This window comes from Mustela erminea, chromosome 16, assembly GCF_009829155.1.
Source record: "Mustela erminea isolate mMusErm1 chromosome 16, mMusErm1.Pri, whole genome shotgun sequence".
NCBI lineage: Eukaryota > Metazoa > Chordata > Mammalia > Carnivora > Mustelidae > Mustela > Mustela erminea.
This window is the reverse complement of record NC_045629.1, coordinates 70,938,207-70,963,123: the sequence shown is the minus strand read 5'-3', so window position 1 is coordinate 70,963,123 and position 24,917 is coordinate 70,938,207. Positions and strand designations below refer to the sequence as shown.

Below are 24,917 nucleotides of genomic sequence, written 5' to 3'. Positions count from 1 at the left end.
CTTATGAAAGCTGAAATTTCAGGGAAAATTTCCCTAAAGAGGTCCCATGTCTCTATTAAACAAACCTATATCAAACACTTGCTGTGTGTAAAGAATGGTGCTAGGCCCCAGAGTATATGAACGGGATTCTCCAATTTTAATGAGGAGACACCTAATATACAGCTCCAAAGCTGTCCTCCAAGGGGTTCCTAATCTGGCATAGACAGAATTCTAAGATGCCCCTTTCCCCTGATGTCCAGTCCTAATCCCCCAAAATGTGAAAATGATGAGATATCACACTCGTGATTATGTTACATTTCATGGTAAAAGGGATTTTTCAGGTGGAGTTAACCTTACTAATGAGTTGACATTTAACTCAAAATAATTGTCCTGGTGGACCTAATCTAATCACTTTAAAAGCAGAGTTTTCTTTCACTGGAAGGAAGCAGAGAAAGGCAGAGGGAGAGAGTATAATATAAGGAAGGTTGTTGAGATGGAGAGGGACAGGGGGCTAGATCCTAAGGGGAGCCTCAAGATGCTGAGAGTGGTACCTTACTGATAGTCAGCAAGAAAATGGGGACCTCTGTCCTACTACTTAAGGAACTGAATTAGGACAAAAGATAAATGAGCTCTGAACCCATTCTTCCCAAGAGCTACCACAGTAGTTGGAACCCAGTCTAGGTGATGGCTTTGACTTCAGCTTTGTGAGACCCAGCACAAAGAACCCAGGTGAATCTGTTTGGACTTTTGACCTTTAGTACTATAACATTATAAATGGGTGTTGTTTTAAGTAGCTAAGCTTGTAGTCTTTATTACACAGCAATAAAAAAAGAACATGTCATTCTTGGTCATTTTGCATTTTTATAGCTAGTTTGTGGTTATGACGTGTGATTAACACTTGAGTGGGTGTTGAGTAACCTATGTAGTTCTTTATGATTGTTAATAAAATTGCCTCCTTATATTTGTACAAACCCTTTTACGAAGTGCTTCCACATATAGTTTTCTCATTTGATTTTCAAAGTTTGTGAAGAATCATCATCTCTTGTGTTAAAGAGGAAGAAAGTGAGCATGGGGCATGCGACTTGCGGAATAACTATCCTAAGTAGGCTTTGAATCCAGGCCCTGGCACTCCCATTTTACTTACACTTACTCATCAGAAAACCCTAGGTCACCCCACATAGGTCATTTATCTATTTTGCTTTTCTCTTCATTGTTTCAAGGTCACTGTCATTGCTGTCATCATTCTTTTCCTCCTGCTGCTGCTTATTTACTAAATGCTCATTAACTCCTTAAGTAAAAAATTAAATCACGTTTTTAAAAGCCAGATCATTTATTGAGTATCTTTTATGTGCCATGGCACTTGCTGTCCAACAGAGCAAACAAAATGACAAGTGTCCTCTTGTTTACATACACAGTTATGGAGTCTGGGAAATAGAGCCACCAAGAGGACATGCTTCTAAAGCCTGTGAAATATATAAAAAGTAGAAATAGTCTTCATTTTCTGGAGTTAACTCACAAGATAAGACAGCCCAGCAATCTTTTCTGTCCCTCTGTAAGTTTTTGTCTGGCTCTGTTGAACTATAATTGACATATGGATTTGTATTAGTCAGTTAAAGGTGTACAAAATAATGATTTGCTATATGTCTCTCTTGGGAAATGATTGGCACAATAAGTTTAGTTAACATTCATAACATCTACACAGTGTAATAATTGCAATGTAGTCCAAATTTTTCCTTGTGATGAGAAATTATAAGTTTAAATGATGAAAAATTGTAACATTTTTAAGGGGGTGAGGGGCACAGGGAGAAAGAGAGAGAGAGAGAGAATCTTAAGCAGGCTCCATGCCGGCATGGAGCCTGAGACGGGGCTCAAAATCACAACCCTGGGATCATGACCTGAGCTGAAATTAAGAGCTGGATACCTAACCAACTAAGCCACCCAGGTGCCCCCAAATTGTAACTTTCTTCATGATGAGAATTATAACATAGCTAATTTTTTTTCCTGTGATGAGAACTCTTAAGATCTACTCTCTTGGGGCGCCTTGGTGGCTCAGTGGGTTAAGCCTCTGCCTTCGGCTCAGGTCATGATCTCGGGGTCTTGAGATCGAGCCCGGCATTGGGCTCTCTGCTCAGCAGGGAGCCTGCTTCCCCCTCTCTTTCTGCCTGCCTCTCTGCCTACTTGTGATCTCTCTCTCTCTCAAATAAATAAATAAAATTAAAAAAAAAAAGATCTACTCTCTTAAGAACTTTCAACTATTCAATGCAGTGCTGTCATCTGTAGTCACCATACTCTATAATGGACTCCCAAGCTTATTTATCTTATTACTGGAAGTTTGTACCTTTTCATCGCCTTTAGCCATTTTCCCCATCCCCATCCCATCCCCCACCTTACCTCTGGCAATCGCCAATCTGTTCTCTGTTTCTAGGAGTTCCAGTTTGTTTGTTTTCGATTCTACAGATAAGCCATCCTACCATATTTGTCATTTTCTGTCAGATTTATTTCACGAAGCTTAATGCTCTGAAGGTCCACCTCTGTTGTTACGAATGGGGATTTCCTTTTCCGTGGCTAAATAATACACAGCACAGTCGGCCTATCACCTTTTCTTCATCCTTTCACCCAGCCATGGCTACTTAGGTTGTTTCCATGTCTTGGCTATTGTGAATAATGCTGCAGTGAACATGGAGGGGAGATATCTCTTTGAGTGATTTCGGTTTGGATTTTTTTTTTTTTTTTTGTAAAAAAAAAAAAAATTCTCTATGATCTTGTCCTTTTCTTTGCAAGAATGGTTTTTGGAGATGTATTCCTATTTCCAGGTTTTTCTTTCAGAAAAATGGTTAAGGCAATTTAATTTGTGCAGGAGAGACTGGAACCTGGATGACCATAAGATGAGAGACCAAGACTAGAATCCTACCAGTTTCATAAACCAGTAGCCCTCCCCAGCCCTCTTGCCACCCTAGCAACTTCTTGAGGGTGGTGGGACAGTGAGCAGGACTTGGGAAGACCAGGGAAACCTGCACTCTCACTCCCCATCACAATACTTTGTTTCTTTGAATCAATCCAATGACCTGGGCAGCCTGTCCAATTGAGACTAAAGGTCAGACCACTCTCAGCATACGGCAGAACATCCACTACCCCAAGTGGTATAGTCCCTTGTTCTGTTCTTCCCTCTTTCTTTTAATTTCTTTTTTTTCTTGAAGGATGTTTTTTGGTGGGAGGAAATTAAAGTCCAAGAGTAAATTAAATTTGAAATGGGGCTTTAGCAGCTATCCAGTTGTACCTGTTATCATCTAATCAAACAATTTGGAGTTATATGGTAGGTTGTAACCCATCTCATGGCATCTGTTGTGTTCTGCCCTATAACAGCTGTTGCTATGGGAATGGAATCATGTGGGAGTGGACATCCCCCCACCAAAGAACATTCTGTGCCTAGCCCATGCTCAAAGGATCTCTGTTGGCAGTCCCAGGGAAGGCTAAAGAGGACATTTTGTAACCTGGGTCGGCTCCGAAAGACTTGGTTAGGAGGGGCTTGGGGGCTTCAATCTGTTGAGACTTGTCTTGAAGCCAGTTTTTCATGGCAATCCCTACTGTTTTACTTGGAGTATAGCAATATCTGGGGTAGGTGAGGCCAACTGCCCTGCATGACCCTCATTCAGCCATTGCTTTGTAGATCATTGATGACAAGCCAGGATCTCACTGTAAGTCGGAGGACCCTCTTGGTGTGCAGCTCCTACAACCACTCTGTTGAGCCAGATGGAAGAGACACGGGGAACAGTAACCTTCATCCTTGCTGGTTGATGAGAAAAGCAAGGCACAGTCCACCAGAGACTCCCAGCTATAGAAGGGATCAACTACAAACAAGGAGAGAGAACCAAAGGACTCTCAGTGTTAGGTGTGCATGTGATAAAGAAAAAAAGAAGAAAAAAAGAAAACAATTCCAAATCAAGAAAAAAAATCCATTGTGCCAATTTCTCTTCTATCAAGAACAGATTAAAAAAAAAATCAAAGTCCCATCTGTTCTGTGTCAACATTAGAGATTGTACATTGTGTTTCATCAAAAGTAGGTTTGCCACGGTGGTGGGGGTTATATTTTTGGAACGTGCATAGAAACCCAGAGTAACTAAACAGAACTTGGCCCTCCAGGCCCTCTCCTGCTGTCTGTGTTTGTGTTCTTCTAGCAGTTGATGTTTTTAATTGATTTATCTGACCAGGAGGACCCTGGAAAAAGACAAGCAGGTGAAGGCAGCTGCCTGGGCTTCTGGAACAAACACAGGTAAGGGCCCACGGCTCTCAGCACCACGGTGAGGTTTGCCTATGCAAATGTGCACTCTGAATTCACAGCAGCAGCCTCACCAGCCCCACAGCCTTGAGGGTTCATGTTTGAGGACCACCAGCTTGATCTGGCCGTGAGTGATGCCGGCATAGAAATTCTGTCCTGGAGCCTTTCTTCAGCTTCTCCTCCCTGAGGTCCCCTTCTGCAGGTCTGCTGATCAGCACAGGCAGGTTTGCCCCTCATTGCCTGGCTTCCAGGCCAGAGGAGAGAAAAATGGATGAGGTCATCTAGAATCACTCTGCTCTTGTGGCTCTCCCTCCGTGCCCCAACCAGTTTGCCCAATGTGGAGTCCACGCCACTCGGGGGACCCTGAGGTTGACAGACCCACTGTGCTTTGATGGAAAGCAAACCGTCCCTCTCAAACTAGATGTTGTGACAAAGTCCTTCAGGAGACCTCTGTTCAAAGGAGAGGCTTTAATGACATATTCAATTGCATTATTAAAGAATGACAGATATCCAAAAGAGGTAGTGGTGGTTGAGGGCACAGCCTGGGTGAAGGGCTGTCCATCACTGAGACCCTGGGTATACAACACTGGTCTCCGAGGAGGAAAGAGAGGGCCAGTTTGCATCAGTAGCCCAAGGACAGAAAAAAGCCAGGAAAATAGGAAGCTTAGAAGATGTATCACGATGGACCAGGGTGGTCCATCTGAAGCCCAATGAAGGAGATCAAAAAGCTCTCCAAGAGAGGCAGCCTAGATAGCTGCCCCAGACTCATGCAAATACTCCAGGTGGAGAGGGATAAGGCACAGCTGGGTTTAGCAAAGTAGGTGGCTAAGCTGGCCCCAGGCACCCTGGTTAAGCTATGGGGCCACATGGCCAAGCTTGTCTAACCTGAGGATTCTTTGTGTACTCTGGCCAATGACCTAGACCGACAAGGTCATCTTAGCAGCAGTGGACACGTCTCAAGTGTCCAGTTATGCAGAACAAGTCTGATAGTACAGTGTGGCCGTGAGAAGAAATGATGGTTGACAGATGAGATATGCGTTCTCTCCCCTCTTGTTATTTAGAAACAGAATCAACACCCTCCCCTTCCTCCCCCTTTAGATAGAATGAATATGATGATGGACTCCTACACCCATCAACTTTTGACCTTTCTGCTCATGGGCCAAGTGGGTATTCTGGTAATTACTTGGAAAAAGATGAAAGAACTAGAGCCCTATTTGGAAGTCACGTTGTTGAAGCAGGCATATTTTATAGTTTTACCTCACACACTCTGAGCTTGGTAGTGAAATTTATAGCTGAATTTTAAGAACTATTTTGGGTATAAAACTCCATCTTTAGCATTTTTGAATTGTAATCTCATGTGTTCTGTCCTCAAAACATCGGGGAAAGTGTTCTGAGATAATTCTGACCCCCTAGGGAGTAGGTGTGGAGTGTCTGACTGCATCCTTCATAGACATCCTTGTGAGGATGACTCCAAAACTCTAGCTGATACGGGTAGAACGTACTGACCAAAGGCTGCTGCAGACCCTCCCCAGAGAGCACAGTTCTCAGGGAAGAGCCAACACCCACTTACTGAGAAGAAATCTCTAAGGGGATTAAAGGGGCCCCAATTAAGTTTGCATTAGTGAAGGCAATTGAGCTTGAGGTTATATTAAATCAGGCCACCACTGCTAATGGGACTGGCGTGGAATGGTCCTAGGTGCCTCATCATGGTTGGGGGGAGAGGGGACGACACCAGGAGGAGAGGAGGGAGGAGATGGCACTGGAGAGCTAAAGAGTCCTCACATCAGCTGGTGACCCCTGGACTCTGGGTGCATTCATGTTGGAACAAAGACTGCAGGCTTGAAGTGGTTAAGGAAGTGTTTTCTCTGGACTGTAACTGGTTCTTTAGGAAAAGAACAATGTCTTTTTATTACCGTCATTATTATTTCCAATCTCTAACACTTAATATTAAGTGTTTATTGAATGAAAGAATGAATGGATATTGATTATGCAGTCAGGAAGTCTGGGTTTTAATCCAATCTCCACCACATTGATTTCTAAGTCACCCTCTGTCATTGCCATGACAGTGAGTCTCATACTTTTTTATCTTCCTAAATTTTAATGATCTAATTTACATGTCAGTTTTTTCAAACCAGGGTGAGACCTCTTTAAGGAGAAGGGTGTATCTGTGCCTCACCAGCTCACTGTTCCACATGGGCTCTGGAGCCAGACTGCTTGGGCTCAGATCCTGACTCCTCCACTTACTACTGTGTAAGCTCCAGCAAATTGCTTAATGTCTCTGTGACTTGGAATAAAACTGGATAACAATATCAACAACTTCACAGAGTTATGTGAAAATTAAATGACAAATATTCTTAAAATGCTTGGGACAGCGGTGCCTGGGTGGCTCAGTAGTTAAGTGTCTGCCTTAGGCTCAAGTTATGATCCTGCAGTCTTGAGATTTAGCCTATTGTGAGGCTTCTCACTCAGCAGGGAGTCTGCTTTTCCCTCTGTCCCTCCCCCCACTCTGCACACGCTCTCTCTCTCTCTCTCTCTCTCTCTGTTGCTCTCAAATAAATAGAATCTTAAAAAATACTTGGGATAGTGATATATGCTCAGGAAATAGGAACAACTGCTATTTTCCTTATTTTCATTGTTGGTTTTATACACACACACACACAACACCACTCCATCTCACTGAACCTGTCGTCTTCTCTGAAATATAGGAGCTGTAATATAATAATAACAATAATAATCTGAAGCTTCTCGAGAGGGACAGATGAGACCATGGCTAAGAGCCAAAACACCTTTTTGAAAACCATGAAGTATCTTGAAATTCTCTGGCACCATCATTTCTATTATTAACTGTGGTACAGCTAGAAGAAATGATTTGTTCACAATTCAGAGCTGGAACAATCGGGGTGCTTCCCTGAGTTGCCAAAATACTGCTTAGCTCTGATGTACGTTGTCGAAGCCTCTGGGATTACTGTGCCTTTTTCAGTATTTACGTTAAGATATAGCCACAGGTCTTTCAGCAAAGCACTATGTTTTAATCAAAGCTGCCCTGGCTTTACTGTCCTCATCCTCAGTGCCCTAGCTCAAAGGTCTGGTAACTCTCAGAGCGGCGCTTGATTTCCAAGATGCTGCATAACAACAGTCAACCCTTTGAGTTGGATGCCCTCTGCATAGGTTTTGCCAGGTGCTGTGAGAGATGGAGAGAAAAGCCTATACTAGGAGTTAGAACACATAAGCTGGAGGTATAGTATTTACCACTAATGAATTGTTGTGCCCAGACAAGTTCCCTTGACTATTTGTGATTCCGTTTCCATTTCTACAAAATAAAACCCATCAGATTATTCCCCAGATCTTTACAGGGTCAATGCCCTTGGAGTCCTGTGCTCTACGGGTAATTCTGTCATTGTCTGTCACTATGACGCTGCTCAAGTCACCGTCTTTCTTCAATCCGCAACAGCTTCACTTATCTAGGCCTTTTTCTTGAAACATGCAATTTTTGTGCTTCTAATATGTCAGTCACTGTACCAGGCACTGAAAACACACACACACACACACACACACACACACACACACGGGTGTATACATGGACTAAGTTCCAATGCTTATTGTGTGCAAAGAACTATGGCTTAGCACTTTACTGTAGCCTTTCAAATAATTCTATGAGGAAGGTATTCTTGTCCTCATTCTGCAGACAGGTGCAGTGAATCTAAGAGTTACCAACTTACCCAATAGCACACTGCTAGTAAGTGGCACAAGCTAAGGTTTAAACCCCATGAATCTACCTAGCCATGACGTTACACGGTCCCCTATAAAAGATAGGAACACATCAGATCTACCCCAAACTAACCTCATTTATTTTTTGCTAAGGTTATGCAACTAGTGGACATGGTGGGGGGGGATGTTGATTCATAGGGTGACTAGGTTTCGCCTGAGGTAGAATACATGAGTTGCCTGGATTTGAAGCAGGTTGAAGAGTGCCCCTGTTCAGTGGGAATACTGCCTCTCAATCCAACAGAAGCCTGAAAGGTTTTGTCCCTTTCTTCAACAAGGTTTTAAGTAATGGCATGGATGAGGGTATGAATGGGGCAAATTCAGTCTGATGTGAATTTGGAAGGACTGTCAAATCAACCAAATGACAGAATCATAATGAAAAATGATGTGCCTGTTAAGTACTGATATACATTATCACATTTTTAAACACAGCTCTCAGTAGAGCTGCCCTTATCTCCATTTTATTAATGAGCTGACCTAAGTCTAGGGAAGTGACCATCCAAAGATGATACAGCCTGTAAGTGGATTTTTTCCCCCCAAACTAAATTTTCTCATTTGGAATAATTATGTATTTATGGAAAGTGTGCAAATAGAGCACCCAACATCCAGATATATACCTTATTGTCAATATCTTTTTTTTTTTAAGATTTTATTTATTTATTTGACAGAGAGAGACAGGGAGAGAGATCACAAGTTGGCAGAGAGGCAGGCAGAGAGAGAGAAGAGGAAGCAGGCTCCCTGCTGAGCAGAGAGCCTGATGTGGGGCTGGATCCTCCTGGGATCATGACCTGAGCTGAAGGCAGAGGCTTTAACCCGCTGAGCCACCCAGGTGCCCCTGTTAATATCTTATATTATGGTGGTACATTTGTTGAATTAAGAATATCAGTTTATTATTATTAAATTAAAATCCAGCCTTTACTGTGATTTCACCATTTTTTTTTTCCATTAATGTTCTTACACTAGGTTCCCAGGGCTACCATTAAAATACTATGAACTAGGTGGCTTAAAGCAATAAGAATTTATTCTCTCACTGTTCTGGAAGGCCGAAGTCCAAAAGCAAAGGGTTCAGAGAGTGATGCTCTCTCTAAACACTCTAGAGAAGAAAGCTTCTTTGCCTCTTCTAGCATCTGGTGACTGTCGGCAATCTGCAGAGCTCCTTGGTGCTGTGGTCTGAATGTTTGTATCCCTTCTAAATTTGTGTGTTGAAATCCTAAAGCACAACCGTGATGGTTTTAAGAGGTGGGGCCTTTGGAAATCAATGTCCTTATAGAAGACGCCCACGAGAGCACTCTCGTTCCTTCTATCATGTAAGACTTTGGCAAGCAGTCTGAGACCCAGAAGGGGGCCCTCACCTGCTCATGCTGGCACCTGGATCTTGGGCTTCCAGCCTCCAGTACTGTGAGAAATGAATTTCTGTTGCCTGTAAGCCACCCAGTCTCTGGTGTTTCATCAGAGCAACCCGAATGGACTCCAACACTTGGTCTGTAGACACATCACTTCAACTTCTGCCTCTGTTTTTATGTGGCCCTCTCCCTTCTGGTCTGTGTCTCTGTGTATAGCCTCTCCCTCCTTTTATAAGAACACGAGTCATACTGGTTTTATGGCCATTCTAATAAAATATGACTGCATCTTGGGGCTCCTGGGTGGCACAATTGGTTAAGCATCCAACTCTTGCTTTTGGCTCAAGTCATGATCTGTGTTGTGAGATCAAGCCCTGCATTGGGCTCTATGCTGGGCATGGAGTCTTCTTGAGATTCTTACTCTCCCTCTACCCCTGTGTCCCCCCCACCCAGGCACTCCCCCGCTGGCTCTATCTCTCAAAAAAAAAAAAAATCTTTAAAAAATATGACTACATCATAACTTGATTACCTCTGCAAAGAACCTATCCCCAAATAAGGTCAAATTCTCAGGTACTGGGTAAACATAGATTCTGGAGGGCATGAATGTGCACAATTCAATCCAGTACTGTTCCCTTCCTGTTGCAGCATCTGTTGAGGGTACCGCATTGCATTTAGCTATTCTGTCCCCTTATTATCCTCTGGTCTATTGCAGTTTCTTAGTTTTTCCTTGTTTTTCATGACCATGAAAATCTTCTTTAAAAGTACTGGCCAGGCTCTCCTGGAGAATGTCTGGGTTTGTCTGATGTTTTCCTCGTAATTAGTATACTGGGTTTTGGAAAGAATACTGTGGAAGTGACATGCCCTTGTGAGATGGCCTTTAAACTCAGACTCCAGAGCTCAAGTTTTAGTTACAAAACCTGTAGCTATAAAGATAAAATATTCCCGAGACTCTGCTGTTGGCTTACTCATTTCCCTCTCTTTTGTGGGGCTTGCATAACACTGAACATATAAGTGGGGAGCTCAGTAAGTTCCCAATAAATTGACTGATGCAGGATCTGCTGACCCCCCCATCCCATCTCAATTAACTTTCTCCAAACATGGAACCTCAGCCTTCCCGCTCACATATACATGACAAACTTATCCACATTGCTAATGTTAATCTGTGTTTTTTGAGATCCACCAATATATCAAGTTCTGCTACAAACACAGAGTTGAACATGACCCCTGTCCGGTAGGCTTAATAATCCAAATGGCAGGAAAACAGAGGTCACCTGCAGGAGTTGTGCTGTGTACAAAGATTCCTTAGCTTGTCATGGCCCAGACGAATTGATAGGAGGGAAAACAAGAACTTGTTCTTTTGCAAAAGGTAGATTATGTGGATTCAAATCCTCTCTTGAATATTAATGATAACCAAACAAAGAAAGCTCTCTTATTAAGCATACTTCAGTCTTCAGTTTAGAAGTGAAGGGAGAGTTTGTATTTATTAGTGGATTAAAATTCTGGAATTCTTGCCTTGTTATGTGCTTGTTTACTTGCTTATTTATTTATATATTTTCTCATATATTCATTTACTCACCCTGGAATTGGGCAACTTCATGCACTATGCGGTAGCTAGAAAGAGCACATCATTTAGAATTAGCTGAACTTCTTATAAATCTCAGGTCTCTAAAATTACTAGTTATACTGAAAGCAGCTAAGACTCAGTTTCTCTAGCTATAATATTATAATGACATATTCCACTGTGGTGCTGTTTTTGCCTCCTCAGCATTTGCTCACCCTCCCTGGTGATAGCCCCTCATCTGTCCCCAAGGCACTACCCATCCACCCTTACTGGATGCAGTCTTGCTCCAGGCATCCTGGATTCCTTAAGCCAAGGAGTGGACACATGCTTCAAGCCAGCTTCCTTGTACCCCATCTTGGGAATCTGAGTCTCAAAGGGAGTATTATAAGGGAAGGAATAGAGTGAATTCATTTTGGAAAGGGCATTTAGAGAAGGCTCTCCATGGCTTTCTGCTACCTAGATCCCTTAGGATGACTTCTTTATTTTATTTTATATTTTATTTTATTTTATGCTTTTCTCATGCCCATTTCTTCACTCTTTTCTTGCATTCTGTGAATCATCTATCCACTTGTGGAAGCCAGAGCTGGTCTCTTTTGCCCACAGCCAAGAACTCTGATGGACATTCCTTTAGCTTCTTCACAGCCCTGCCTAATTCCAGGAGCTGGAGGTAATTCCTTCCTCCTTTCAACTCCCACATTAATTTGTTTATCCATTCCTGAGAGCTTACATAGCTTCTTTCCTTGAATTCCCATTATTTTTGTATCAATCTTGTCTAGCCATGAAAGAGTCCAGCTACTGGATATTTATGGGGTGAATTGTGTTCTCCCCAAATTCATACGTTGAAGTCCTAATCCCCAATACCTCAGAAAGTGTGGATATTTAGAGATGAGGTCTCTAAAGAGATGGTTAAGGTAAAATTAGGTCATTCAGATGGGCCTTAATCCAACATGACTGATGTCATTATAAGAAGAGAAGTTTATAAGACACACACACACAGAGGGAAGACTGTGAGGACACAGGGAGAAGATGGTCATCTACAAACAAAGGAGAGAGGACTTAGAAGAAACCAACCCTGCCAACACCTTGATCTCAGACTTATAGCATCTAGAACTGTGAGGAAATATATATCTGTTCTTTTTTTTTTTTTAAAGATTTCATTTATTTTTTTGACAGACAAAGATTACAAGTAGGCAGAGAGGCAGGAAGAGAGAGGGGGGGAAGCAGGCTCCCAGCTGAGCAGAGAGTCCGATGTGGGGCTCGATTCCAGGACCCTGAGATCATGACCTGAGCCGAAGGCAGACGCTTTAACCCACTGAGCCACCCAGGCGCCCTTATACATATGTTCTTTAAGCCAACCAGTCTTTGGTGTTTTGTTATGGCAGCCCTAGGACACCAAAGTAGCACTCAAGGATAGAGACCCTAGGATGAACCTATCTAGCTTCAAACTTTTAGGTAACCAGGAACAGGTTACTTAACTGTTCAGTGGCAATGGTTTTGCTGGTGATGTGGTGGGGGGCAAAGGAGGCCATGGAGGCGGACAGCAGGGGTGCTTTGAGACTAGGTCAAATCTCAGGAAGAAAAGAAAGAAAAGGACTAGCTATGCAGTTTCAACTTTCTTCCAAATTTTTAGTCACCTCAAGTCATTCTTGTCTGTCTGGAAGTAGTAAAGGGGTTGGTCATGTTTTGCTAGTGGAGTTCCATCTGCAGAAAGGAGATACGAGCAATGGGAAAGGGGTTCCCTTCTTGGCCAAGTAATGATTAAGAATAAGAGAGAAGACTTTAAGAACAAAAGAGAAATTCTATTTGTGTGCTTGGACAAGTCACCTCAGCTCCCTAAACCTGTCTCCTAATCTCCAGAATAGGGATAATGATACCTGTGTCTTCTAGCATTGTTGGGAGCAGCACATGGGAGAAATGCATCCAGTCAGCAGAAACTTCTCTGTCAATCTAAAAATTCCTTGAACGTGGTCACTCTGGTTCTATTATCCACCCTGTTATTCCCACCTTAAACTTTGGGGTAGATATATGGTAGGCATTCTGCTTCTATTTTTGGATGACTAAGTGGCAGCTGTTATTAAGATGAAGAGGAGACAGATGGATTACCACTCTGAGCCCGGGTTGCTGTCTGTCGGTTTTATGTGCGAGCAGCATTCTAGTGCAGAGGATATCAGAGGATGATTTAAGGGTCAGGATTGAGCATACACCCAAAATAATGACAAAAAAATAATCTACTTTTCAAAATCTGGGCTTCCTGCGTGGATGTTCAACTCTGGAGTGGGTGAGAATTTGTAAACTCATTACAACAAATTGGTTTGTGAACGGTGGAGTGTGTCTATGGGATTAGAGCTGGGGAGGCAGTAATGAAATCACCTCCCTACCTGGTCTCCCCCCAGACCCCCAGCACATGCACACATGGCAGCCCATCTGTCATATCACAATGAACATGAAGACAGAGCTTTATGTGTATAGCTCCTACTCATTGTCTCCCTGCTTCTTATGGGGCAAAAGTCAAGTCCTTATGCCTACACACAAAACCTTTGTGTCAGGCTCCCTGTCCATTTGTTTAGCTCACCACCAACCCATGCCTCCTGCCGCCAGAACTAGGGCACTATATGCTCAGCCTCCACCCCACTGGCATGGATCGTATTATTCCTAGATTTCTCTTTTCCTATGTTTCTGCCTGGCAGACGCTCGTTCAGCTCCAGGATTGCCTGCTTAGGTGCAGAGGGGCCATGATAGACCCCGTGAGCTCCCTCTGCCAAAGCCCCATTGCACCAGAGCACAATCTGTACCTTCTATCCTGTCCTCCCACACTGAGCCTTGAGCTCCTCTGGAGCAGGCTCTGTGGTCTTAATCTTGATGTCCGAGGGTTTCAGCAAATCCGATGAAAGAGTGAATGACCGTTTCTCAGCTTCCGTTAACTGAAGGCTTGCTGTGTACCAGGCACCCTGCTGACAATTTCCACCTCCTGATACGAGGAAAGGAGAAATGAGAGAGGCTAAGTAACTCTTCTAAAACCTTCCAGCAGCAGGACTCAGCCGCTGAGTTGGCCATATATCTACGGAGCATTCATCTAAGGAGTACCCACTGTTTAATAAACATCTACCATCGCTGGGATTAGTCACAGTAATGTTTGGTGGCTCTAGCACAAAATTTTTTCAAAAAGTCTTTTCGAATAGCAAGACCGGTGGAGAAGGGGTGATGTCTTTTATTCAGAAATGTCAGAAGCCCCAGTCAAAATCAGCAAAGAGGGAAGGAGAGATAGACTCTCGGGATAGGCACTCCTGATAAGAAGGTTTCTCTGCATTCATTCCCATAGATGGGAGAGGAGTAGGCCTGACATTCCTAGAAAGGCTCCGAGTCCTAAAAAAGGAAACACTTGGACTCCGGAAGTCTGAAATGTGTCCATGAGGTGAGCTTCTGGGTGTTTCTGATGTGAATTGCCCACTCGTCCATGTCACAGAACCCAAATTTTATAAGTCAGTGGGAAATTTTGCTTTAAACACCCTTCCCCCCTACAAATACATTTTTGACCATAGCAACCAATGCATGCTGGCAGCATTACCCTGAATTCACTCCTACCCTACTCTTCACACAGAGCACAGCCCTTGTCTGCAGACCCTTCCCCAACCCCTAACTAACTGCTTCCATCTCCGAGGGGTGTCTGTTTACAACTGATGTGGTTTCACTGTTGATGAAGCATCTTTGGCCTGCATCTTTGCATCCTTGGCATTTAGGGCATTGTTTGGTAGCACCTTCTTTTTTTAGTGATAATAACTAATGATGTGTCTTACAGTCCAGGGAGTCTTAGATTTGCCAAGTTCCATGTGTGCTCAGCCCAGTGCATATCCAGGTCCCATAGGGGAAGTGAAGGAAGCATCTGGAATTTGCATATCTCTGGAAGTCAAATTCCTGCATTGAACATGGCTGTGGGGAGTTGATATAACAAGCTGGCAAGGAGCAAAGGGCTGTACCACCACGTGGTCATTTCAGTGACTGAGATGAGATGTCCCTCTCAGACCCATCCATGGACGGTTCTGTGTAGAGTTAGGAATGGCTCTGAGGTGCCAGGAGAAAAGATCACCAACAGCAAAAGGCTGATCTTGAGGCACCAAGAAAAGGTTATGTTACATCTTGTATTCTCAGTTTAAAATCCAGAGGAAGGGTTATTTTTGTTTTGTTTTTTTTGTTTTGTTTTTTGTTTTTTGGTTTTTTTTTTTGTTTTTTTTTTTTTGCTGTTTTTGAAAATATCCTTAAAATTAGCATTTGGCAAATTTTCATTTACTTATGGGGATTGCCCCATACTTCAAAAACTGCTGACCAGTAGTTGAATTGTGGTGGGTGCACTGGTTTCTTCTTTCAAGGAATTTTTTAAATCTTTTGGGGGAAAACACACAGGACAGTTCCCTACTCTCTGAAACTTCTCATTCCTAGTAGACCCCAAAGAACTGAGTATTTTTGCCTCTAGGAGCAGAGGAAGGTGTGTGCGTGCGTGCGTGCCTGCGCACGCGTGTGTGTGTGTGTGTGTGTGTGTGTAACTTAAATGGGACCATGTATCAATGTGTAAATGCTTACATATATAAGTTCATTTCATCCTCAAAGGGCCTTAAGAGCCAGTTCCTTCAAGGATTTATCATTGGTGCTGAGTAGATTTAAGGTTTATCCATCCAGTCCTTTAATATATAAATAAGTGAGCATGCTAGATGCGGAGTCTCCTTTTCACATCTGTGAAATCTGGAAGGTGCCACGTGCCCTTTGCGGGCTAAGGTTACTGCCAGGAGTAAATGTAGAAATCCTTTGAAGAAGATTAAGGATGTCAGATGCAAGGTGTTTTAATAATTAACAAAGCTTTAAACACACATAAAAAGGCTACATGACAACAGCAAATACCAAACTACGCAGTACCACCAGTTAATAATGCTGGGCAAATTCCAACATGAGATACAATTATCTCCCCCTCTAATTTGTCCATTTTGCTGTCATTAGAATGATCTCCCTTTAAGGCAAAAGCCTGTAATGGACGCCACTTTGCCTGTTTGAGTCAGTTCTAACAATGACAAAAACCACACCCGGACTTTAAAGAGAACATACTTTGTACCTGGCACTTTTGCCTTGGTGCAGAGCACAGTGACACCTCTTGGTCGAATGTCAACCAAGTTACTTAAACTCCACAAGTCTCCGTTTTCTCACCTCTCAAATGGGGATAGAAGTTATTTCTGCAGGCCTGCTGCACACTAGAGCCTGTGCGTGGTACCGGGCGGAGAAGACACCTGATCTGAGGAACACCATCTCATCAGCATGAGAGATCGGTATATTTATTCCCCAGGTTTCCCAGCAGATGCCAACAGAGTGTCTTCTTCTAACAGAATAGTTTATTATGACAATTTTCCAACAGATGGGAGTAAAATAAAGGGAGGCTTTTACTGCTTTATGCACAAGCTCCAAAGAGACAAGGAGCAACCTCAACTACCTATCTCGAGGGTTGTTACGAGCTTTGAGTGTGTAAATATATAAAAAGCACAGAGAACAGTGTGAGGAGAAAAACACAAGAAGAATCCATAAGTGGCACTAATTATAAATTATCTGCATCCTCTGGAGTAATCACCTTTATTCCTCATCACAACTGAAAAAGGAAATACTATTTCAAACACTGTTTTACAAATAAAATTAGCGAAGGGTAGAGAGATCAGACAATATCTTAAATTTCAACAAGGTAGCGAGGGGCTGAGTTTGGCCACTAACTGCTGAATGGACTTATTCTGTGTGTGCCAAGGGGAATCCTGCCCCCGCCATTGGCCTGAGCTGTGCCCCCTCCCCACCCATGGTTTCCTCATCTCTACACAGTGCATGGAAGAGAGTGTCACCAGGGTCATGGTGGTCATGCACGGCCCCCTGGAGCTTCCACTTAATTTGTCCTCCACCACAGTGACCTCATCGAAGTGTTAAGGCTTATTATTGAACTGCCTTATTAACCTGTATTAAGGTTACCACTCTGCTCAAAACCTTGCAATGGGCCCCCATTTCATAGAATTAAATTCCAGGTTTGATCATAGCTTTCAAGTCCTTACAGGGTCTTGTCAATTGAATCCTTCTCTGTTTTCCTTTCCTTACTGTTTTTATCTTCTTAGTGTTAATTAGGCTACTTAATTTGTTTGTCTCCTCCCCATGAGCATGTAAGCTCCTTGAGTCTGGAGACCTCATTTTTTTTTTTACTACACTTGATCTTAGCCAAAAGGCCAAGAAGCAACAGAGACCTCATTTTTTTTTTTTTTTTTTTGCTTTCTGCCCTATTGCTCATGCTTGGAAAAGTATGCCTGCCTATAGTAGTCTGCTAGAATTCCATAACAAAATATCACAGACTGGGTGGTTTAAACAATAAACATGTATTTTATCATAGTTTCGGAGGCTAGAAATCCAAGATCAATGTGCTGTCAGGTTAGGGTTGATGTCTGGTAGAAACCCTCTTCCTGATTTGCAGACAGCCACTTTCTGGGTACGTCCTCACATGGCATTTCTTCGTGTGTACAGACAGGGGGAGAGATTGGGTGATGTCTGGCCTCTCCTTCTCTTCTTAGAAGGACACCAAACCCTTTGGATTAAGACTCTGTACTTATGACCTTACTTAACCTTTATTATATCATCGTAGGCCCTATTTCCAAGTACAGTCCCACTGAAGGTTAGCTTTGGTATCTGAATGGGGGAAAAACAATTCAGTCCATAACCCTGCCACATAGTGTGTTTTTAATATTTGAGGAGCTGGATTGCTTTCTTTATATCCTCTTCCATGTTATACCTTCTGCATTGTTTTTAAATGCTTTTCTATCATTCAGAAGTCTCTACAGATTGATACAAGGATTTTTCTACTCTATAATGTGATAGAATTATTGGAATACTCAGGGGACTTCATTCCAGGTGTCCTTGAATCAACCATCCTAGACTTCCGGGGCACTGGAAGAGCAAGATCATCTTTCTAAAGTATATACTGAGGTATTAATACCCAACTTACCACCAGAGATGTGTGGTGTCACCAGAAATGTTGAGCATGAGAGAGATGAGAAGACCACGCAATTTATCTACATCATACTTAGTACAAGGGGCAATTAGGAGGTTTTATATTGAGCAAGAGAATGTGCATTTGGGAATAGGTGTGTATTTATGGATAAAAGTGGGAGAATACATAGGTTGAGAATATAAGGAAGCCAAAAAAATCTAATATTAGACATTTCATGTGGTTTGATCTGATGTATATGGGTGGACATATGTGTCAGTGGCATAAGCATGGGTATATGGATTTCTGTGTAGATGAGTGTGTTATGTGTTGGGGAGTGTGGGTTGTACAGATGGAATGTATACTTACATGTATGCAGGGAATAGGACACACATGTGGATGCAGGTTAGAGGTGTATGTGGTAGGGAAATCAAGGAAGGTTTCTTGGCAGAGTTGATGTTGAAGTTTCACGGGAAAGGACAATTAGAGTTAGGCAGGTGGACTGGCAAAAAGGGTGGAGAGAATGCTCCCACCAAGAGAACTAGGATTCCACCAATGACGAGGGATAGATGTATACATTATCATGACTAGATTATAAGGAGATGGGGATATGGGACAGTCAGAGGAGTGGCCTCAGAAGAGAAATATAACAGAGGATGGGGGGGGGGGGGTCCTGTGAGCCACAGCAAGGAACTTGGGCTTTGTCTACAATGTGAGAAGACCAGGAATCATTCACATATTTTGCATGGAATCTACTTAGCAGGTTGGGTTGTTGCAAATGGGAGCAGGAAGAGGTTGTGAAATTATATTAGGTTTCAAGAGAATGTTTGCCCTGGACTAAGAGTAGCCTTCATCTTTCCTTGCTAGTGTTGTTAGAGGCCTTGATCCAAAGCAGACAGGGGTCCAAGTGGAGAGAAACAGGAACCAGCAGACTTCTGTTGAATCTGAAGATCCGGGGGTGGGGGGGTTCTTTTGAGCTGTGGAGGCACAGACTCCCCCATCTGAGCGGTCTGCAGAATCTCCACAGCGAGGTCTGTGGATTTTGCACTCATGGTTCCTCTTCCGCACCCATCTGCTGTGTGAAGTGCATGCTCCATCCTTACAGAGGGAGTGGAAGGAAAGCTTTCTGTCCAGTTTCTGATAATTGTCATTACTTTGTTTCCTTCTTCATAACAGAAAAATGAACTTGAACAGAGCCCTAGAAGCTGCACATCAATCCGGCAGAATAAGATGGGAAAGGAGAAAGAAGTGGGTGGGTGCAGGAAGAGAAGGATGGAAGGAAGAAGCCAGGAGGTTGAGGGAAATAAATCGAGGGTCCGAGATGGAGGGTGAGTGGAGGGAAAGAAGGGCTGCAGGCCAGAAATTATGTGCATCTGTGCAGCCAGAGGACAGTGGACACCTGGGAGGAAGGCAAGAGGGAGGATCTACCCGAGGGAACTCATGCGGCTTGGGTTTTTTTCTTCCATTCTGTCCTGAGCTAGGGCCCTAGGGCACCACCTCTCCTCATATGAATGCAGGCTGATTTCACAGCCCCTGGGCCTGCAATGTGGTCGCTCTGGTGTTTTTTTCATGGGTTTTCCATCTGCTCCAACCATCACAAATCCAATTTCATATTCGGCATAAGATAAATCAGTTTCAAGAAATATCTTGTCATCATCCAAATCAAAACGCCACATTCAAAATGCTCGATGCCAACTACAAATTGTCAGAAGGGGTTGAAGAAAGAGGAAAAGAGTTTTGCTCTAGACAGGAGGGGTGAAAAGCACATATTCCAATGTGACATAGTGGCTCTGCAGTGTCTAAATCATTCACATGAAGCTGAAATTTTTTTTAAAAAGCTTGGCCAATCTGTTCTGCTACTAACAGTTTTCTCCCAGCACCCACCCGCCTCTCTTCTGGAAGCTTCTAACAGCAAGGGCCACTTCTTTTTTTTTTTTTTTTTTTTTTTTTTTTTAAAGGTTTTATTTATTTATTTGACAGAGAGAGAAATCACAAGTAGGCGGAGAGTCAGGCAGAGAGAGAGAGAGAAGCAGGCTCCCGCTGAGCAAAGAGCCCAATGCGGGGCTCGATCCCAGGACACTGAGATCATGACCTGGCAAGGGCCACTTCTGAGTACCAGAAAGTTCATTTATTTTGAGTATCTGAAAAAGTGAACGCCATTTGGCCACAATTACTTGGGCTGTTCCACAAGCTCTACTAGGGTCTAGGGAGAGAGGATGCTATCTCTACAACCTTGGACCTCTCAGTCATCAAGTCTTCATGAAGGAACCCCGCAGCTCTCTGCAGAGGCAGCCTTATCACTGATAAAAGAAGGCCTAGAAGTGGGGACTGGTGGTCAGCACACAGTCTCTTCACACACATCCATCTTCCTTCCTGAGCTACCTTAAATGCCCTTAGTTTCATTTATGGAATTATTTAAAACCTTAGAGACATGAGTGTCTCGATAGAAGTGTATATCAGCAAGTTACCAAATAGTTTGTCTTGTATCTTATGGTGCACCACAGGAATAGGAACTGGCAAATTTTGAAAAAAAAAAAAATTCAGAAGGTTTAAAAAGAAATACCTGAAAGTCCTGTGGGTGGTTGGCTCCATTCCTTTATGATAGCCACTCCCAATGTCTTTGATTTCCTTCATTCTCGAGCACTTAGTGAATTCACTCAAGCTCTCGAATGTTCAAAGGTGTATACCCAGAAAGTCCAGACTGTGGTTGGTGCTTGGTAGGCACTCCATAAATGTCTGTGGAAAGCAAAAATGTATGAAACAAATATTCTTTGTTTGTATTACCAACTCTCCACGTCACCCCCTAAAGTTAAGAATATCACTCTGCTTTGATTTAATATTATATATCTTAACCTTCCTTGTTCTGATAAAACAACCCTTTATTATGTGAGTTCCTTAAATGTAGCAATTCTGTCTTATTTATTTATTCATTATCTTTCTACCTATCTACCTATTTATTTACTTATTTATTTTGGTCTGAGCACTTAACACAGTGTCAGCTTCTGGTAGATATTTAATAGTGTTGGGTAAATTTTAAGTGACTAAATCAATAATATTTGAGTAATTTGGTGGTAACAGGATGCTGGATCTGAGTGATAAGGGATTAAATCAGTCAAAGACACTGGAAGACCTCCAAAATTCATATTCATCCTAAGCATAACCAAAGAGCTGGGACTAGGGTGTAGCGTGACCCCCAAGCAAGCCTTGGCAGGACCAGTGAGTGCTACTAGGGATCTCTTGACCTTACTGACCCCAGCTCCGAAGCTACCAGGCTCTAGGCATAGACAGTTGGAGGTTTCACACTGGGAATTAAGACAGATAGATTTCTTAGGTGATTTGACACTGAGGGGCACAAAATTTGTCTCCTGTCCAGAAATCCTTCCCCACCCAGCACGTACAGGAGGAAAAAGTCCACAGAGCCTCTCTCATGTGGGAGAAACAGATTCACATTTTGGTGCTTTTAGCGCTCCAATAATAACCATTGGCTATATTGATTAGGTTCTCAGCAGCCAGTAGGGTGGACATTTTCAATGAAGGGAGGGACCACATCTCTAGAACTCAGAGTTCTTTCCATTGACTCATTAATTAACCCATTCAAAAGCTTATTGCATGTCATCTGAGCCAGACACTGTACTAAGTGCTTGGAATACAGTTGTAAACAAAACAGATGTGCTCCCTGTCCTCTAGGATTAAAGGCAGGAAACTTAGAGTAGAAATTTCTAAATTCTCATAAGTATAAATCACTTGGAGAGCTTGTTAAAATAAAGATACCAAAGTCTCACGCCCTCCTCCCCCATTTTTTTTTCCCTCATCACTTAAATCTGGGCATCTCCATTTCTTTTCTTTCTTTTTTTAAATATGTACTTATTTATTTTGGAGAGAGAGAGAGTGGGCATGTGCACTCAAGGGGGAGGGGCAAAGGGAGAGAGAGAATCTCAAGCAGACTCCCTGCTGAGTGTCCGAGCCTGATGTAGAGCTGGATCTCACAACCCTGAGATCATGTCCTGAGCTGAAATCTAGAGTTGGAGGCTCAACCGACGGAGCTACCCAGGTGCCTCTGGGCATCTGAATTTCTAACAAGCATCCCAGCTGATTGTGATTGGGTGGCCCTGGATCACATCCTTAAAAACACTGACTCAGAAGGGAGGACTTATTGTGAAATGGAAGTGGGGGAAGGGAAAAATGAAGGAGGATGTAGCCCCAAGGTGGACCTAGAAATGAAATTTAGTCTGAGCATTTCTGCAGTGATGTATTCCAACCCCACCACTGTATAGATGTGAGGTCTTAAGATGGCATGTTATCTTCCCAAAGTCACAAAGATGCTGGAGTGAGGCGCATACCTCTGGCCTTCTGGCTCTTTCCATTATAATTATCTCCTCCTTTTCACTTATTTCTTAAGTTGTGTCCACAACAACCACTAAGGGAGGTTGTCGGAAGGAGTGGTGTGATGTGTGCATAGATAACACAAACTTCTATGGCACTTAAGAAGGACAGAAGACTGGACATAAGTGGTTTCACTTTTTTAAAAGCTGCTTTGGGAATAGTAAAACAGTGTTACAGTCTCAAAATTTCAGTCAACAAAGCTCACTATCTCACTTGATTCTTACAACCTCTACCTATGAAGTAGCACTTTATGATGAACAGCATGATTGCTGAAGGTCATATAGTGGGAAAGTCTTAGAGATGTGCCTCAAGACCTGGTATTTTCGCTCCAAGCCAGTGCTTATCTCAGAAGTACAGAAGGCTTCAGGATCTTAAAGAAGAGAGGTCATTGCCAGTCCACCTCCAGGCATCAGCCTGCCAGGCTACTGGCAAGTCATCACTGGGTCAAGCTGGGGAAACAGGGTTAAAGGGGGTGTCCACTGCACATTAAGGGATACAGAGAGAAATGAAAACACTTGTGAAGAATCCTTCTCAAGGTGTGGGATTTCATCTGGATCAAGCTTACATTTGACTTTCCACTGAGCACTGAATAATGACATGTCAGGATTTGAAAAAGGCAGAGACTCTCCTCTCAACATGTGCTCTTGAGTGCCGAGTCTAGAGTGTGAGAACACAGCCACGCTTATTCATTCCAGAGTTGTCAATGTTGCCTTTCATGCTATAACCGCCAAATGGAGTCAGTGCGACAGTACTGTTTGGCTCTTGAATTTGTAAGTATTTACTGTCAGGTCATTTACAGAAAAGTTTTCCCAACTCCTGAGCTAGAGAGTTCCAGGTAGCATATCAATTTGTCATTTTATTCTTAGATAATTTTTACTCAATAAAAAGTGTTTAATACCATTATCTTTCAGTGCTGCTCAGTGATGATCATTCTCATCAAGAATGCAGTGAGAGGGAGGCATGAATTTATCTTTCCAGGTCACAATAAATTGGAATGTTGCGAGCATTTGGTCTAGGACTGTTTATCTCTGCAGGAAGGGCAGGAGGATGACAAGATCTTTCTGTAGGCAGCCAGGTCCTCAGTGTCTTCCTTACCAGCTCTCACTCTCGGTTTCACTGTTGTACCTTAATTTAAACCCTTGTTCTCTCTCACTTAGACCAAAGTAGCTTCCTAATTCCTTTTTCTCATCAGCTTTGCTCTCTACATTTCATTTCCATGCAGATGCCAGAATGATCTACCTAAAACAAAAATTTGATTGTAGCAGTCTTTTTCTTGGACCCATTCAACAGCTGATAATTGGCTTGAGAATCTGGGTACAGTTTTTTAGTGGGGCACACAGGCTTTCCACACTTTGCCCCTGTTTCCCTCTGCAACCTCATCTCCTCCTTCTGTAGACGTACCGTGCATGCTAACCAGTTGTGCCACTGGAACACCTTTGTCTCCTGCCTCTGTTTCTCTACCCACCCCGGCAACCTTTCCTTCCTCTTTATTTATGTAGCACTGGATTATTCTCAGCCCTAGTGTAGTTACTTCTGCTATAGAAATGGGAGAGATTTTTTTTTCCCCTGTCTTATCTGACATGGTAACTCTTAGAGTTAATTTTATGTTTCTATGTCAAATGAGCAATAATTATAGTAGTAAAAATAATAATGGCATTTATTGAATCTCTCTGATATGACAATACACCTTGAAGAATACCTAGCAAATTTAGGTTGTCAATATCTCAAAATAAAATCATCTTGACAGATATTCTTCTCAGTCTATAAATGAGAAATGTGAGGTTCAGAGAAGTTGTATAATGTGCCCAAAGTCACAGAATTGGTAAATGACAGAAGCGGAAGTAGAACTTAAAAATTTATCTGACTTTGGAACTCAAATTTTTGCCATAAATCCTGAATCTGTCCACCAATGAATACCCTCTACTTGCATTGGTGGGCTGGTGAATTCAACAATGGTTGTCGCCTTTGCAGAGTGGGCTGTGGTTGTGGAAAAGAGGGGGGAAAGCCCTGATTTGTGGTGTTTTCCAATTTCAGTGGAGTACGTACCACCGTGGCAAATTTCAAGCTACAGATGTGACATCACAGAATGCAAAGCTGGGAAGAGATACGCACCATTGTATAGAGTCTCCATCACAGATGCAGTGGATGGAAATAAACTCAAGAACACAGATGGTAATAAAGTATAGCAAAATAATTAGAAAATGATGTTTTGAATATTTATTCAACTGTTGTTTTTTATTGTAATTTATTAGATTTTTAAGCTGATGTAATTTAAAAGAGCTGTATTTAACCATGGGCTCACGAAATTCCTAAAGATTTAACAATCAGCTTTCCTGATCTGGTATGAGCCATCTCTAGCTTCTATGGGAAGTAAAATTGCAGACATATAAAATGACTTCTGCTATTACAATTACAAAATGAAATGTGAACATCCTGTGACAAGTCTGGAGATTAGGAACAAAGCAAGACTAAATTGCATTTTCAATAGTTTCTTCCCATATAAAATGAGTTTAGGGTCAGTTGAACAGTGAGATTCTCTGGCATTTTTAAGAGGATTTAAAAAAGTCTTTAAATCCTTTTCAAATTTTTTTTTTAAATATAACGGACATACATTACTGTATAACT

General features: G+C 42.5%; 1 long non-coding RNA gene across 1 annotated transcript; it reads left to right on the top strand.

The window, feature by feature from the left end:
* The first annotated feature begins 3,394 nt into the window (after positions 1-3,394).
* Positions 3,395-24,453, top strand: LOC116575336. The gene is made up of 3 exons (XR_004279720.1): positions 3,395-4,249; positions 16,144-16,230; positions 24,327-24,453. It is a non-coding gene; the product is annotated as an uncharacterized LOC116575336 (long non-coding RNA).
* Positions 24,454-24,917: the final 464 nt, after the last annotated feature.